The following is an 18,725-nucleotide window of genomic DNA, read 5'->3' on the forward strand; positions in this document are numbered from 1 at the left end:
TGAAGGTAAACATTTGAGAGGCAAATGGAAGTGTGTAGTGGATAATCACATAATTTATGACACAAAAATAGGAAACAACTCTCAGATATTTTTGCTTTTTCATGGCCATTATTCAGTTTGGACTTATGCTGTCTACATTTGCTAAGGGACACTAGAGAGATATGGATTTGTAATAGTTCGTAACTCTCCCCAATTATTCTGTATAGTGGAGATTGCCTATAATGGCCTGTATAATATTGTGCTTGGCTTGATTCTCTGTGCCAGAGTGATGAGGGAGATTCAAATATCCACTACCAAGTAAATGTAAATAAGATAGCAGTATGGTAACTTTTAGTAGAAATTAAAGAAATTTAAAGCCTAAGTATACACAAAATGTATAAAGCAGAACTTGGTGTCATTACACCAAGTATATACATACATATATACATAGCTTATTGAAGTTTGTTTTTTGTTGTTGTTGTAATATTGAAATCTAGAGCAAATGGCATTTGAGTCTATAAATGACAGGTAAAGCAGCAGAGGAATAGAAGCCTGGAAATAGAGAATATGGGGAGTGAGAGAGAAGACTACTTGGTCTAAGTGTAACTAAATATCCACCAACACTGTCCACCTAAGAATTTTGCTAGTGCTCAGAATACTGGAATTAAGACACTAATTTTGACAGGGCAAAATCTTATTTCAAGGGAGTTATTTTCCAAAAGGGTAGAGTGAAGCTTACTTCTAGAAACATTTAAAGTTGATATAGACAGAGGCTGAAAGTCTTTTGCTACCTGCTTTTTTTCCTATTTGAAAACTATCCAGTATTAGCTAAGAGGGCTTTTCCCATCAATTAGCATTCTGCCTACTGCATCCATCACCGTTAATTGATTGCACTTGTAGTGTATAAATGTACCCAGATGCTGTGGGATGAGCGCATTTCATAAATTAAAGGAGCATATGGAGGGCACACAGACAGTAACATCTCATCATAACTATCCAAACATCCTTAATATGCAATGCTACATCGCTAATTACTATGTAAATATGTAAGCCATTCCCTGGCTAATGTCTTAGTGAGACATTTTCTTGGAAGTTGAGCCGAAATGCTACTGTGACCAGACATTTAATACCACTTCAGAACTCTTCTAATTTTATTTCACTTTGCCCATAAGGAGAATGTGGCTCTTAGTCTATTCAGCAACATGTATTTATTCCTTATCATTGGGCTATCTTGCTTATGAACACCAGTCAACCTTCCAAAATATCCATATTTATCCAAAGTTCTGTCTGCAGGCTCTATTTCTTTCTAAAAAAGTTAGAGGGAATTTGCCAAATGAGGAACATTTTGCTGCTTAGTGGACCCGTTCATTAATTTCTAAGAACAGGGCAAGGAGGAAAGAATTGCAGAAAGTATAAGAAATTGGCTTAATTCTTCAGCTCTGGGGAAATTAGTCTAATTGACCTGAGTAAATTATCTTTAATATCTCAAGGTACAACAAGCAAAGGTTTTCATTCTCTTATCTAGGTCATATTTATTTCTCAAGCCAAGGTTCAAAAGTCAAAAGAGACATGCAACATGAACATTCTCTCCTTCAACAAGGTTGGCCAAACAAATGATTCCATGAGCTGTGGATGCACCATGGACCAAAAGACATATCTTTAAAACTTTTACAATTTGTATTTTATTGGTACATTGTGGCAGCATGATTTTTATGAAATTCAGTTGTACTTAGGACTGGAAATTGTGTCTGTGCTCATCATGAAATTCTAAAAGAATCATTCAAATTATAAAATTCCAAAGGTTTCATTCCCACCCCCCCACCCCCACTCCTATGACCTTACTAGGCAAAGGCTGTGCCCAGTCCCCTGGGTAGTTGAGTGACAGAAGGCTTGATGGAGGATGCTGGGAGATTAATTTCATTTCAGAATTTAAACTGTGCATTGGTCAAGTACCTGGCTTCATGACAACATCAACACTTTAATGAAACATTCGAAGTTATTTTAGAAATGACTATCTATTTGTAAGCCAGAAGTAAAATATCAGATTAGTCAGCATGATGTTTATATTTTCAGAATTGAAAGCTAATTTAGGGAAAAAGTCAGTATGCCCTATAGATGTTTGAATCATCTGAGGTCTAGGTAAGTAAGTTTAGTAGTTACTGCCATATTTATATTTAGATACCATCAACTTAACTAATACAATTGCTTCTAATTTCATTCCTACTTTTCCTGAACGTGGTTAAAGAGAAAAAGGTTACAACAAATACACCATTTACAATCTGGCAAAACAACTTCAATTCAAGGGACTTCCCTAATCTATGGTGCAAGGGCTACCTAATTTAATTAATAATAGCTGTTAAAACAGACATAACATTCCATCTCATAACTGAAAGGAAGATGCAATCAGAGGTTCCCTTGAAAAGAATGGCCAGGCTTCCTTCACTATTAAGCAGATCCTTCCCCTCCCCCGCCCCCTTTCTGATTCACAGTCCCTTCTGTCCTCCATCTGCTCCGCCTCCACCTATTGTCTCCACTCACTGGCAATCAGTGCCAATCCCATCTGGCCATGCACTTGCTTCTGCTGCTCTAATTCCCCTGGGCCTAGGAAATATTTGAATGTTAAGGCATTTTCCCTCTTCAGGAGAACAAGGATGAGTTAGAATATCAAAAAATCCCCCAAAGAATTCACACACACACACACACACACACACACACACACACACGATCTCTCACATACACAAACAGCAGTTTTACAATCCTCTCCTAGACTAAAATGAAATAAAAAATTGCTTTTAATTTTTTCACCTCATATGCATTTTAAAAATTTGAAATCTTACTATCTTTGAAATGGTCCAAATATATATTTCAAAAATATAAACACAAACACTTTCATTAATCCCAGACATGCATTTTTTTTCAGTAAGCAGAATTAGTGTAAATAAACGTTATGCAAATCTTACCATCATGAAATATTTCCGTTATTTAAGCACATTTAACCATTGCTCACAAATACATTTTCTGTTGTATCAAACAAACATTTAATTCAGACATTCCACCTTTACAAATTCTCAGCGAAAACCCCACTCTGCCGCAAAAGCATGCATGGTCAGAATTTAAGCAGAGTTAGGCAAAATTATCACCAAGTCATTAACAACAACAAAGCAGTCTGGCGAGTCTTGAAAGCAGCTTTTATTCATGCTTTTACTTGAACCAACTTAATGCATAAATACATATAAATACACATACACACACTTTTATTGTTTTTGCAACAAGCATGCTAGTAAAAAAAAAAAACACCTTTGAAGCTCACATAAAGCAGCAAACAAAACTAGAAGCAACCATGCTCAGGGTTTAAGGACAATTAAAATTTTAAACGACCTTTCTACATCGCATATAGAGCATGCATACATTTGACATGCAATCTGCAAGAACTAGTTTAATATAAATCTTAAAATCAGGTTATCCAAAAACAATTGATTCTTAGTTTCATTATGCTTGCTCTCAGGCTTCTGGTGTCTTAAACCCTGCATGCTGCAGTTCTAAGCTGTGCTGAGCAGCGGCTGTGACAGAAGAAGCTACCTGCGAGTTTTCACAGTGCCATCTCATATCCATGTCTGTCTGGCTACCCTGCGTGCTTAGAGCTTTTTTCTTAATTCTTAATGGAAATCCTAGGAAATTTAGTCCATCCTCTGAAATCAATACTGGTGACAGGAGAGCTCCCTGACTCAGTGGGAGATCAAGATGATAAATTGCCTGCGCATCAGCCTGGCCTATCAGTGCCCTGCACACAGATGGGCGAGAAAATACACAGAAAAGGCTCGATCAGTCACGTGTCACAGAGGAGCCAATGACTGACGCTCTGCTGCGGGAAGGGATGCTGCAGTTCCGTCTGCAGCTGAGGAGGCTGTTGGTACCCAGCCCAGCCGCGCCCCACTCAAAAAGTCTAGGCGGTCCCTGCTGTGGAATTTTGCTCTCCAGCTGGGACTGCAGAGGGGAGTGGGCATCCCATTTAACCCTCAACTCAAATAAAGACCTATTCCCATGCACAGGGAATTTTCTCTATATTGCTTTCTAATCCAAAGCAATTGCCCCGCAGAAGAGAAATTATATATATATACATATTTTATATCCCAGCCATTAAACTCTATGTGCTTCTTTTCAGATGATTATTGTGTTTTCACCTAATGTGAAATTACAAACCTTAAGCTGTGCAATTAGCACACAACCCTCCTAACAGAATGGCATCAGAGCTTTATAACTGTAGTTATAATTTTATTTCCAACTTAATGAATGACATTTTTTTCAATGCTCACATTTATAATGAGTATTTTTATGGGATGATTTTATAAAGTTAATTATGCAACATTAAGAAGTATATTTTATGCTTTTTTGCAAATTAGAACTGTTTCTCTTTAAAGACTAAGTCCCAATGAATATGACATTTTATCAATCACTAAAAAATAAAAGCAAACACCAAAGAATATGCATCTTGTTTCCCTGAGCATGAAGGACAAATGTGTTATTCAGTGATGGAAATATCTACTTATTTTTGCCATTCCTCTGAAATTTAAAACAATTATTTGGTAAACAAAGGCTTCACATCTGGAATACCATATGGACAAATATCCCTAATACGTCTGCTCGCATTGATCATCCTGCAATAACAGACATGTTGCGCAGTTCTTCAAGGTAACTGAGATGATTATAGCTAGTCTGACAGGGAAGATTATAAGTGATGAGACCAGGGTGTATTTCAAATGACAGTATCAGGGATTTTTTTTAAAATGATAAAAAGAAACATTGAACAATCTTCAGAAATGACATTTAAATCCAAAAGAGTATTTAGGAGCACTTCTCTTTGTTCTTTATTGCCAAGATTTTAATTATATCCAAGCATTTTTAAGGGTTAATTCTGACTCCTTTTAGAATCATCCAATACTACTTAGGGAAAAAAATCTGAGAATAAATTCTAGGTGTGCCATCATAAGTAAATTGCTACTGAACTGTAGAATGCTGAAATTCCAAAGTGCCTTTTGTCTTGGCAATTATTTTTTAAAACATATTCCTGAAAGACAACCCTGGCAAGTTATTTTATTTTATTTTATTTATTTTTTGCAGATTCATTTTCTCTCTTTTATTTAATAACTACTATCAGAAAACAATAAAGCATTTTTCTTTAAAATGTATATTGTTTTGTGCCCATTCTACTTATTTGGCCTACTTATTCCATTACAACATAATCATTAATAGTCAAACTTTATTTTTTTTAAAGGAAAAATGAAGGCTCAGAGCACTTCTAATAAAGCATCAATATCAAACCTGATCACTGCAATATTGTAATAGCCAAAACCTAGAAACCACCTAGTCACCAATAATGAACTGATCAGATAAATTATGGAAGAGCCTTATAGTAGAGATATTCTACAGCTGTAAAATTTAATGTGAAAAATTCAAATATGCTTATATGAAGAGCTATCTAGGATATATTGTTATTTAACCAAAAATTAAAATTACACATCTTTAAATTGTTTAAAGACTATAGACACACATTTGCACACACAAATAGTTGCATATGCAGAGGATATTTCTGTAAAGACATAAAATATTAGTCAATAGTGGATACATTTCAGAAGGGGAACTGAGATCAAAGGTCACAGAGTCTTATTAGTGCCATTTTATTCATTGTTGTCATTAAGCCTATGTCCTACTTTTCTCATTTAAAATAATTAAAGTGATGGCGGCTATATTCATTTAGGTTTAGAATAAGGGGATTGGTAGTTGTTTCGAGCAAAAATGTTGAGGGAAAACAAAGTGAGTCAGAGGGAAGGGTGACCTGCTTCTTTTCAAAGAAAATAGGGTAGGTGTGGGCAAGGAGGGAGCTCCCAGGCAGAGGTGCTGGCAGCTTTAGCCAAAACATACACATTATCTTGCCTTTAATGCAGCAGTGATATCCTAAATTAAGCTTCAGTTTAGCTCTGCCACGTCTTGCTAATTGTATCCTGCTGAGAAAAAGAAGGCTGGGAGGGGTTAATTTGCCCAAGTTTGGATATTAGCCCAATAATTTACTTCCCAGTCCTTCTCATTCCTACCTCTAAGAATCAGAGCTAATTTAGGTGAATTGTCACTATAAATTGTGAAGCTCTTAACACGGGTAAGTTTTTTTGAATTTAATGACAACATAATCATCAACAATCAAACACTATTGAATGGTGTAGGGCTAACGACAAACAAAATCCATTTTGTATGCGTGTATGTGTGTTTCCTACCCAGCACAAGCTTATAGATTCTATCCTTTGTTGTTGTTGTTCAGATTCCAATAACTTTAAGAGATATAAACTTTAAAAGAAATTAAACTGTCCAAATCAAGCCAAGGCTTATGATTTTTATTATTACCAGAATTTTATTATACCCCAAATTATTCTAATACAGTGTTTTCTGGGGGTGACTTTGCCCCCAAAACATTTGACAATGTTTGGAAACATTTCTTATTATCACAACTGGGGAAGTGCTACTAGCATCTAGTGGATAAGAAGCAAGGATGCAGCTAATGATCCTTCTGTACACAGGGCAGCCCAAAGAGTTACGTGGCCCTAAATGTCAATAGTATGGCCCAGCTGGTGTGACTCAGTGGTTGAGCATAGACCTATGAGCCAGGAGGTCATGGTTCAATTCCCGGTCAGGGCACATGCCTGGGTTGCAGGCTTGATCCTCAGTGTGGGGTGTGCAGGAGGCAGATCATTGATCATTGATGTTTTGCTCTCTCCCTCTCTCTTCCTCTCTGAAATCGATTATATATATATATATATATATATATATATATATATATATATATATATAGTCAATAATACTGAGATTAAGAAAGCATGCTCTAAATACTAAGCTTTTATACCTTATGTACTTAAAAAGAGGCTTAAGAAAAGTGTCCTGTACTGTGAGGTATATATTTAAAGTGGAAGCACAGAAGTTAAAATGGAGAAGTGACGAGGACCAAGCACCAGGACCTAAGTCTCTCCAAAGTTAACAAATCACTGAGAAAAGAAAGAAACAGCAAATGAGAATGAGGAAGTAGGAGGAAAACTCAAAATGTGGCCTAACTGTAACCTGTAAACCTATGGCACATTGTGTGTTAGAAAGGACATTAGGGTGACTTGCCCAAATGCTGTTGATTGGTCCAGTAAAAGGTTTACTTTATTTGTTTAATTTAAACAAAGGATCTGAGAAATTAACCTCATTGAAGTTAACAACACAAAAGACTGGAGGTCCTCCCCGTTTGAATTTTTGAAGATGTGGCCAGAAAAGGTACTATTTACAGGGATCGCAGGAGGGGCTATCTGAGGCGATATGTGAAGGGGAGGGAGCTTTTGTGGCCCTTAAATGACACATCTTAGGCTGTGTGTGGTCTTAGGCTGCTTTATAGTCCACCAAGGTGGGCTTGTAAACAGGGAGGTAAACGAATCCTATTTGGGACCATCCCTCATCACAGCTTGCCGAGGTGGCAGAGTGCCGCCTCTCACCTTAGAAGCTCTGCAGCGCTTGTCCCCAGGCCCCCGCCTCGTCTGTCTTTCTGTCCATTAACGAGATTTCTGGGAACAGAGCTCTCAGGACCAGCTTCAGGCATTCCCCGTGTGACTGCTGTCATGCCAATTGCCACACTTCGCCAAACCTGTGGCGTTCAGGGTCAGCGCAGCAGAGCTAAGATAGGGAGCCACCTGGAACCCTAGGACAATGGAGCAGCCTCAGGCCAAATTAATGCTCATTTTGACAGGGAAATATTGCAGGAAAGCAGCTGAGAGAGCGGAGAGGGAGAGAATGAGAAAGGAAAGAGGTCGGAAAAAAAGAGCCACAGACACCATCACATTCTCTGTGGTGAGGGAGAACATGGCATGTCGTAATTCTCTTAAAACTAGACAGATTTTTACAACTCCATAAGGTTTTAAAACGGGCGGAGTTCAACTCCTTCATTTTACACATGAAAGATTTTGCTGCAGAGAGGTGAAGTAACTTGGCTTAAAATAAGGAACAGTGGGATTCTTGGCCATTCTAGTCAATGGGGAAGTTTTCAGATGCTTTCAAAAATCATCATAATTATCAAGCAGAGTAAGACTTCGAGGAAGGGGAGTAGTTGATGTCAAATAAGAGCCAGCAAAAGGCTCTGAAACCTCCTCCTTCCCCCACTGATACTGGATGAAGGCATGGAAAGCTATTGCTATTCAGGAAAGAGGGTCCGATCTCCAATGCATATTTATAAGATATGAAATACAAGAAGAGAAGCTTTGCGTCTCCTCCTTTCAGAAGAATCGGAGGCGCTGATGAAGATTTTTAAAGAAAATTCAAATTCTCTTCTCTGTATTTGCACCACAGTCTTCACGAATGGGAAGCAGGATGCGTGGTGACATTTAAAGTACATATGGCAGGAAGTAAGCTCTAGCTGTGAGAGAATATAGAATAGAGAAATATTCTGGACCATTTTTCGTTTTAAGAGAAGGGGAAAATAAAAATGGTTAAAAACCCACAGTGAATGATCTTAATTTAAAATTTTTTATTATTTTTGCATCCTATCCCCTATAATGACAGCCCTAGTATGGAGCCATGGAGTAACATTAAACTCCGGCTAATTACTAATTTAATATTTGCAAGAGGTAGGAAGTGAATTAATGCCGAAGTGAGCAAAATTTCACATACTCTAAATTTTATGTACTTTTCTGCTATTCTATTCTTGTGGGTTTTGTTTTATACACTGATTATTTCTTTAGGTACATATACCTTTAAAAAAGTAAAAACACCAACAAAAAACACTGCCTCAGATAATCTTTTCAATACCATTATACTCTAAAATTTATTATACTAATGTTAAAAATAAAAGAAATTGAGACGCCGAGTGATTGCATAGCATCTATAGCAATGAAACTAGTAACTGCAAGTCTATTGACTAGATATCAAATGTTCTTTCCAAATTAGAACTTACAGTTCTCTAGAACAGTTATTCTCCAAGTAGTGTGTGTAAGAACCAAGAAGTAACATGTTAAATATCCATATTTCCAGGCCCTCCCCTAGAGACTAATTCTCTGACTTAGATGGATCCCCAAAGTCTTCATTGTGAATAAGCAACCCATCTCCATATTTTAAGAACCTCAGAATCAAGTTGGAGTTCCAAATTCAGGATTCTTTTCAGGAAAAGCCATGTCAACAGGATATCTAATGAACACAAATGGGAAGTATTTTTTTAGAGGAATAAAATTAAAAGTGGTATGAGTAATGTTCAAGAGATAAATTGGAACAGAGAGCATTACCAAAGTGAAATAGAAAAATGCAGGTGCTTTAGAGCCATCCATTAAGGGATAGTTCCCCAAATTGGATTTTACAACGTAAACAATATTTTAGTTGAAAATACTTTTTGAGCAAGAAAGGTTAATGTGCATGGAAGAAATGTGCAAATAATAGAATTTAAAGGGATCGGATGACCCTTTTATTGCCACAGATAGATATGGCCCTTGGCTGAATTAGACCCTACCTCACTGCTGTGATTCGAAACCATGACATCCAGGCAGGGTACCTTCACATAGCCTAAGAATTCATTTGCACTGAGACATGTTTTCTTACGATGGCTCTCTAGACCTCTGGAGAAGGTAAGCTTTCTTTTAGGAGCTCGAAACCCATTGAAATCACATCAAAGCTCCCCTAATTGTTTAAGACAGTGAATCCGCTGGAAGAAATCCCCAGTCTATTTCATGCACAACAACGACTCATGAAAATGAACTGTGAGTGCACTTTACAGAAATCCTATGATCATTGTTTTTCTCCCAGCTGGCTTCTAGGTTGGACAGTTTGAGGTCAAAGGGTAATGGTGCCAAAATACGTTCTCTTCTGACTAATCTCTTTAAGGTTTATCTCTCTAGGATTTATACTGCCAGTCCCTAACTCATTTTTAAAAATTTCTGACCTGTTTGGCATACTATACATTTCTTTTAGTTTGACAGAGGTTGATTAATTGTTCCCTTCGATCTAAACTGAAGACTTTTGGGACAAGGTTAATGAAGAACAAGTTCTCTTGGGATGTTGTGAGTAGGACAATGCCTTTTATGAAACAGACATCAGTGACCAATTATTTTTGGTGGCTGATTGATGAAAAGTATTAATCAAAGAGCCATAGTCCATAGTCAAGTCTGTTAGAAGGCAGGAAGGAAAGGAGGTAGGAAAGAAAAGCACAGAAAACCTTACTTGTAGTTGAGGTGCATTAATAGACCTTGCGAGAAACTTGAGCATTTCAGTGATTACAGGCTTTCAGCATCATCAAATAGGAGTCTCCTTCCTCCCCGATCTGCCCACACCCACCAATAATGGGCCACACAATAATATTTTCAGCAGCAAGAACGACTTAGAAAAGATATATACTCAGAAGGTCACACACAAGTTCACAATCCTATGCATGTACACAGGCACATGCACACACAGAATCCACATATTTACTTATCAGGAGTGAATGCTTCCATTAACAAAACTGTAAAACCTATGCTGGGAACAAAGCTCATCTTGGACTAAATATAACATTACTAGAGGCCAGGTGCATGAAATTCGTGCAAGAGTAGGCTTTCCTCCTCCCACGCCTCCCCCCCACCCCCCTGCTGCCAGCACCTGCTTCACTCCAGCCGCTGGGACCTGGGCTTCCCTCACAGCCCCGGCTTCGTCTGGAAGGTCATTTGGTCTAACTAGCATATTATACTTTTATTATTATAGATAAGAAAATTAGTGAACAGAAGTTCTCAACTGGTCACTCATATAATATTCCAGGAAGGAAATTTAGGAGGCAGAAGCACCTATTTGAGGTAGGCTAAATATTTCATAGCAGCCATTTACAACTGTTGTGCCTCAAGAATTTTTAAAACATGCAATACCTGACTTTTTAATCAGGGGCACTGACCTCTTTTCCCTTAGACTGTCAAATAAAAAAAAAGACAATTGTCAATACAACAATAGCCATCCAGGATGAATAAATCAAACTTACGCCTATTTTTCTGTCAGATCAGCAAAAAATATATTTTTTGGTGTGCTGCAGACTTTTAGCAATTAGTTTTTGTGTGCCATGAGATGAATAAGGTTGAAAATCACTGTTTTAAAGCAATTACTTTCTAAATTTCAGGTGCCTAAGAATTTGTGTGCTTTTTAAAATTGCAAATTTTCTGGCCCCACCCTGATCTACTTAATTATAATTTCTAGGGGTGAGAGTGAAAAGCTACAGGCTTGACTTGTATCCCAAGTGATTCTGCTGCAGGTCGTTTAGAAAATATAGAGAGATTTGGGACGATGGGATGGATAGATTATTATTTTATTTTTTGTTAATCCTCACCCAAGGATATTTTTCCATTGGTTTTTAGAGAGAGTGGTATGGAGAGGGAGAGACACAGAGAGAGAAACATCAACATAAGACACATCAATCGGTTGCCTCCTGTACACACCCCGACCAGGGCCTGGGATTGAACCTGCAACCGAGATATGTGCCCTTTATAGGAAGCGAACCTGGGACCCTTCAGTCCACAGGCTGACACTCTGTCCACTAAGCCAAATGGCCAGGGCAGCTGGATATATTCTGAAAGGAGTTCCTGGAACAGATTGCATTCAACTTGGGTCTTGAAAGATGGCAGAGTTAATTATTTTAGCAAGATTCGAAGGTATAAAAGTGCTTTAAAAATTTTTTTTAAATATATCATATAAATGATAAGACCCTTATCTTTTCAACTGTAGGACCTAACATTGCTTCTAATACCTATGAAATGGTCAATAAAGATTAGTTAAATTAGTATATAGTCTGACTACAAAAAAAAATGTAAATCTATAGAAACAATTCACTCACAATCCCACCACCTCCACAAAACTTGTTGTTGTTGTTATTTTTGATGCTGTTATTACTGTTTTGATTTTCATGTCACATTCTTTTTCATTTCTTATCTGAATACACACACAATTTTAAATAAGTGTAATACTCAGGATACAGTTTTATTCTGTTTTATAATTGAATATGATGGCTTATGCATTTTCTACCTTGACTTAAAATACTATCTTTCTAATAGCCATAGAATGGTCAAACTGGTGTATTATAATTTACATAACTATTTTGGGTTTCTTTGGATAATGGATTCATCTCTATTTTGTATTTTTGCTATTATACATAAACTTGTCTTCCTTTGTATTTTTTTCATAAGATAAAGTTCTATAAGTGGGGTTACTCATGTAAAGAATACGTGTTTTTATAGAGCTTGAAACAATCTGCCAAAGTACTTTTCAAAAGATTTGCTCTAATTTTCATATTGTCTTTAGCATGCTCTGTTCTATTACTAGTACATCTTCACTGGTGTGAACATGTTGTCTGTTCTATCTGGATATGCCCTTTTCCCATTAAAAAACAAAATTGTTGGATACTCCCACACATTGTTTTGTGTCGAACTCAAACACTACTCTTTCTTGAAGCCTTCACAAAAGCCCCTAGGCAGAGTTAGTCATTATTTTCACTGTGTTCCATTAACACTTTGTAATAATAGCATTTTTAGCACTTATCAAATAGTTCTGTTGGTTGTAGTTGTTTGTATATTTCTTTTTCCACTTTCTAGATTATTAGCAACTCCAAGGTTTAGCCTCTGTCCACTTCATCTTTGGAGCCTCAGCTGCTAGTACTAGGCCTAGCATATCTTAGACATTCAGTAAATGCTTGTAAATAGGAATGAATGAATGTGTCAATGTGAAGCACAAATCCAAGTCTCCTACTGTGTTTCTGGGTAAAAAAAAAAAAATGCCTTTTTTTTTTCACCAACTATATTATAGGCTACCTACTCCTAGGAACCTTTGCTTTTTTATAGGTCTGTTTTGTAATATTTATATATATGTTTTTATATTTATATAGTTTGTAGATGTGTACTTTTACATTTACTGATCTGCTTTCAATCCTTCTTGGCCCAGCTCTGTGACATGTTGTGAATAAATTTTTGAATCTTTTAGATAATCACTTTTGGTTACAACAGAGCAGAATATGTTTCTTTCTACTTCAAAAAGAAGCACTTTTTATAAGGAAATGTTAGGATTAGTGAACAAGATTAGAAGCCACCTGTGGAGACTATGGCATGTACATGGCCCCACTCTAGAGAAAATAGGAAATAATCTCTGATAATGAATTATTTAGTAACATATAATCAATAATTATTGTTACTTTATGCATTTTGACACATTTCATCATGTACGCTCTCTCATTTTATCTTTTATCAAACATCATAAGAAAAACAGACAGCACAAATACATCATAATTAAAATTTGTAAGATAAAGAATCTAAAGCACAGCAATATGGCTAGCAAGTGGAAGAACCAGGGCCAGCACTCACATATTTTGAGTCACATTTTAGCTTTCATTCTAATAATATCATTAGATCCTGCTGAATTTTTTTACATTAACCAAATTGAGAAAATGAGCTATTAAACAGCATAAACTGGACTGGTCATTAGAAAACCAACAATGAAACTAAAATTTTGCTGGCAACAAAAACATTTTTTACCCAAAAGAATGCTTATGAAAAATTCAGTATGAAAAATAAATAATATCAGAGGACTATTATTGAGATTAGTGGTAAGTGGGTGGAGTCTGCTTTCCCTCTGCCTGGTGGCTCCTGGCATTTTCTGAAACTTACACTAGGAAAGCATCATAATGGACCATTTACTCAGTCATTTCATCATCCAATTAATGCATATTGCAGCCTAAACAGGTACAAAGAACTGAATAAACACACACAAAACAGACACCTTCTCCAAGAACTAACTATCTCTCTCATACACATACACACAGTACATTATAAATGCCACATACATTATATCCCATAATAAACATTCTGAAAATTCAGGGGACAAAAAAAAATGATTTCTAGACTGATACCTGTACTGAGTTCCAGATGTCCACCTAAGGAGTAATGTGAGGGGATATGGACTTTGTACAAACCATTTAATCTGCCTATGCTGGGGGGGGGGGGGTTGTCTTTGAAATAAAGGGATTGAATCACTTCTGCCAATCAAATACACATCATATGTGAACACAGGGGAGGGAGGAACTCAGTAATAAGAACATAGGCTGTGAAATAAGAAAAATCTGGCTTCATGACCCAAGCTTGAGGCTTGGATCAGCTAGTTAGCGTAACCTCTCTACGTTGCAGCTTCTTTATCCATAAAATGAGAATAACAGCAATACATGCCTTTTGAAATTTATCATAAGGTATAAATGAGATAATATATAACAGTAAAAACACTGGCACTTATTCAATGTTCAGTAATTAGTTGCAATCATCATCCAACTATTAACATGAAGAAGTTGCTGCTAGGCCCTGCATAGACTATTTCAATTCTATGAGTCTACATAATTTATTTTGCACATGGCTCACTCACAATGGCAGCAATTATTGTGCTATATTTAAGGAAGGTCAAAGGTTAAGTACTTTTCTTACAAATTTTCAAATTATGTATAGATTCATGCAAAGCCAGGGAAAGATAGTGCATTTTATTTTGTGATGTGCTAGATTTTGACTGTACTCTTTGGAAAATGCTAGGCTTTATTTCAGCTGTCATTTGTATGTGAACTCCAGTTCAATTAATCCAAAACAATGGAGTCATCAGTGTGCACTGAGTTTAGTCACTTTCATAAGTGCTGCATTAATGGTCTTAGAGATTTTCAACTTCATTTCCACTCTGACGAGTATGATAAATGGAGTTCACAAGCATGACACACTCCCAGGCTCATTCCCAGCATGTTAGCTACAACCTTGTCCTCTCTCTTTCACTTAAGAGAGCATACTGGACGGAACTATACAGGGGTGGGAAAAATTAGGTTAAATTGCCAATCATCATTACCTAAAAGATAAAGCATAAGTAAGGATACAAAAATGATAATAAAAAAAGAAGACAATAGAAATAAATAAAACAAGATAAACTTGTGTTTTTGTGTACTCACAACTGAAAACCTATTTTTGCCCACCCCTATAGTATGGCATCAACATGCACTATGTGATTAATTGATCCACTGATTGATTGAAACTCACGATGTCTTATAGTCCCATTAATGATCTTAGTCTATGTCCTGTAGTAGCATTTACACAGTTTGTCAAATTATGTCAACATTTACTTAAATAGAAAGAGAAGTTATTTGAATTTATTCCAGATGAAACAAAGTTGTTTTCCTAGGCAGCACCTGAGACTTTTGTAAGAGAAGTATGATATGAGAAGCCAGAATTCTAGGGAAGTTATTATTACATTTTTTTCCTGTAAAAAGTGCTCTGACACATATGAAAGACAATATTTCAATGTCTAATCAATTTGTGTATTTAGATGTAATTTCACAATTATAAAACAATTGAAAGGTAATAACATGGGAAGAAATGCCAGTTTGAATTGATTTAAAGCTAGAATTTCACACCTCTACAAATTGAAGGGAAAAAAAAGCAACAAATATCATTATTATTTTTATTTGTTCTACTGCAAAACCAGATCCTTTGAGAGACACCCACATAGTAACTCAGAAATGAAACAGATATATGTGTATCCCTGCTGAATTGTTGCAGAGTGGCATGGTTGCAAAATATATATTAAAGAATAAAATAGTCCTCCTAAATTAATGGTTTTATTCCATAGTAACTAATTTCTTTGACTCTTTTAAAATGGTCCTATTATCTTCAAATCTGGGGAAACCTACAGAGAAAGACTTAGTGCCTGCCATTGCCTTGGTAATCAGATAACTGTTTTGACTACTCTGTCATAAAAACAGTATATACTGAAAAAATAAAAATAAAAGTTTCTTTCCTGCTAAAATCTGGGTAAACAAAACACCTGCTAGCCTGGGAAATAAAACAGAGGTCACCCATCTGATTTGACTTTTTCTTTGTCATGAGTCATAGGGCAGCCAATATGCAAGCTGTCTTTTGCTTTCAGTGGAAGTCTGCATTATTTAAACTCATGGCTGAATCACAAAGCATGAGGTCTTTAGGCTGAGTGGCTCAGTAATGGCTTAGTTCTCTAAGGTATTTCATCCCTAAACTAATTTTGCTCTTAACCCACTCAGGTAGAAAAAGAATCCCAAAGCCTGCCTATCCTGCCTGTGAATCCTTATAATGGACTGAAGTGTCTCTATGCAAATATATTTGAGATGCAGGGGATGGGGGAGATGTATAAATGTTTCATATTTGAACTGTAAGCATAGAGGTCTGAAAATCTAATAATTGACAAATGTTCATGGATGCAATTATGTGTCATCACAACAGAGTTAACCACAAAAGAAATGAAAACAAATAAACCAAACTGTAAATATCAAAACTAAACTTGTAACAAATTAATTTAAAAAGCAAAACTATCATGAATTGAAAACTACACCTAACAGAGAAGTCAGGTAGGAGTTCCTACTCCGTGTTCATATGCATGGACAGTGGGAGCTTTGAAACGTTGCCAGCAGAATATGGCAGCCAGACTCTATATTATTTGGATTGCATTTTGAATAACTATAATTGCATGCTATTTTTAGCTTATGAATGCTAAGATTGTTTAATTCTTAATAAGCGGGTAAGTAGTCCTTAATTGTATTGTGAAAATCAAATTTCAATGGATAGCATGACATTTGCCTATAAAAGCAAATAAAGGACTTACATTTCCAGTTCATATTGCAATTCATCAAGTGGAACCTGGGGGGTGGGGGCGCAGGGGGGAGTGTTTAGAGCCAAGGATTTGTATGTGGAAATCACCACTCTAAGGATTATTAAATGTCCATATAAAAAAAAAGATCAATTTTTGTCATTCAACAAGTATGTGTTGGGTCTACTAAATGGCAAACCTACCTAAGACTCTGTGGATACATTAGAGAACAAGACAACAAGGCCATTGTAAATGCCCCCTAGTCTGAGACCACTACAAACATCCTTTCAATTTAACAAGTTGGGTTTATTAATTGTTACAGCAAGAAGGAGCACACGCCATGGGGATCCGTGATGTTTCTAAGTAAGAGGGTGTTAGAAAAGACTTATTAAGGAGTCTGGGCTTGCATTAGGTAGTTTGTGGCATGTTTTAAAAAAGAAGGACTTTGTTCCGGATTGAATGCTGTCAGGAAGTGGAGGCAGTTCTGTGACGGATTTGGCATTTTGATAAATCTTATCTATAGCAATGGCAGACCAAAGTGAGGATAAAGCTTACATTGGTAGATAAGTGATAGTCATCATTTTAACCAATAGATGGTGTAACATTTCGTGCGTTTCACAGGTACCTTGATTTTATCAGTTTTTAAGCAAAATAATGATGTGGCCTTGTTTGTCTTCAGTTGATCGTGGTCTCAGAGTGCCTTGTCTCATGTTGGTATTCTGTGAGACTGTTTCTGTCCAACAGGTGAATATCACTGTCTACCTGTAAGCTCCAGGCTAGACTTCTGCCTTACTGTGTGGATCAGACCAGTTCCAAGTATCAGGGGCTGCTCTTCTCTTCTTAACCGTCTAACTAACCAAGCAATACACAAATAAACACAAATGTGAAAGGGTGATAGGACAGAGTAAAAGAGAGGGTCCTTTATATTGTGTGTCCATGGAAAGGTGCTTGGACTAGAACAGTGGTCGGCAAACCACGGCTCGCCAGCCACATGTGACCCTTTGGCCCCTTGCGTGTGGCTCGGCGTTAGAACCACTTCTTCAAAATAGACTTGCCCAGGCCGAAAACCGACTTCTGCACATGGGCCACGAAGTTTCAATCGCACTGTATGTGCACGCCCGCACGTGGTAGTGGAAGAGCCACACTCAAGGGGCCAAAGAGCCGCATGTGGCTCGCGAGCCGCGGTTTGCCGACCACTGGACTAGAACAATCAGAAGAAATTAACATGTGACTACCTAGGGGGACAGTGTACATGTTCCAGAAAACAACTATGCCAGGCCCTAAGCTTGGAAAGAGCTTGATACATTTGAGGGACAAAAGAAAGATAGTGTGACCTAAGAATGGTCAGTGAGGAAGAAAGAAGACAGGAGAGAAAGCCAGATAGGAGAAATACGGGATTGAGACTTCATTCTGAGTGTAATGAAGAATCAATGGAGGTCGTGAGAGTAGAATAATGACCTAATTTTATTTACACATTTAAAAGTTCATCCTGTATGGTCAACAGAGAATTGTTGAGATGAGAAGCTGAGATGTAAGTTAGGAAGTTTTGCAGTCTAGGCAAGAGATAATAGTGGCTTGCCCTACGGTGGTGGTAGTGGAGATATGCAGAGGGTACTGTTGTGAAGCCAGTGTTGTGAGACTTACGGATGGGTTAATTTGGGAGGTGAGGAGCAAGGAGGAATGAATGAAAGATGATTTTACCAGTTACTGGGCTGTTAATGTCAGTGATAATCTTATTCTTCATATCATCCCTAATTCACAGGGACGGGTGTTGAGTGAAAGGATCTCTGTTGTGGTGAATGTTGGCACAGGTAGCGAACTTCAAAATTGTCCACACTTAACTTATAGTTGAGGTTTGTTTCCTAATTCTATTGATTTGAAGGAACCTCGGTGGTAACAAAGTGCAAATAACCCAGGTCTGGACAGAACAACCCACAAGACAACTCAAAGTAGCATTGTCATAAATAAGTACTAAGTAAATGTGTCCCACCTACTTCATAATTATATGCAGAAAATAAACAGATTTGGAGAAAATTTTAAAATAAAAAGAATAGGTAATTACTTATTGTAGCAGATAAAAATTCCAAAGATTCTCAATTGTGTCT

At 37.0% G+C, this 18,725-nt stretch overlaps 1 protein-coding gene across 2 annotated transcripts in view; it reads right to left on the minus strand.

Annotated features, from left to right (window-relative positions):
- Positions 1 to 18,725, minus strand: part of NRXN1 (neurexin 1) — a 994,129-nt gene that overhangs the window by 44,163 nt on the left and 931,241 nt on the right. The window lies entirely within an intron of this gene.

The sequence above is a fragment of the Cnephaeus nilssonii genome, assembly GCF_951640355.1.
Source record: "Cnephaeus nilssonii genome assembly, chromosome: 15".
In the NCBI taxonomy this organism is placed as follows: domain Eukaryota; kingdom Metazoa; phylum Chordata; class Mammalia; order Chiroptera; family Vespertilionidae; genus Cnephaeus; species Cnephaeus nilssonii.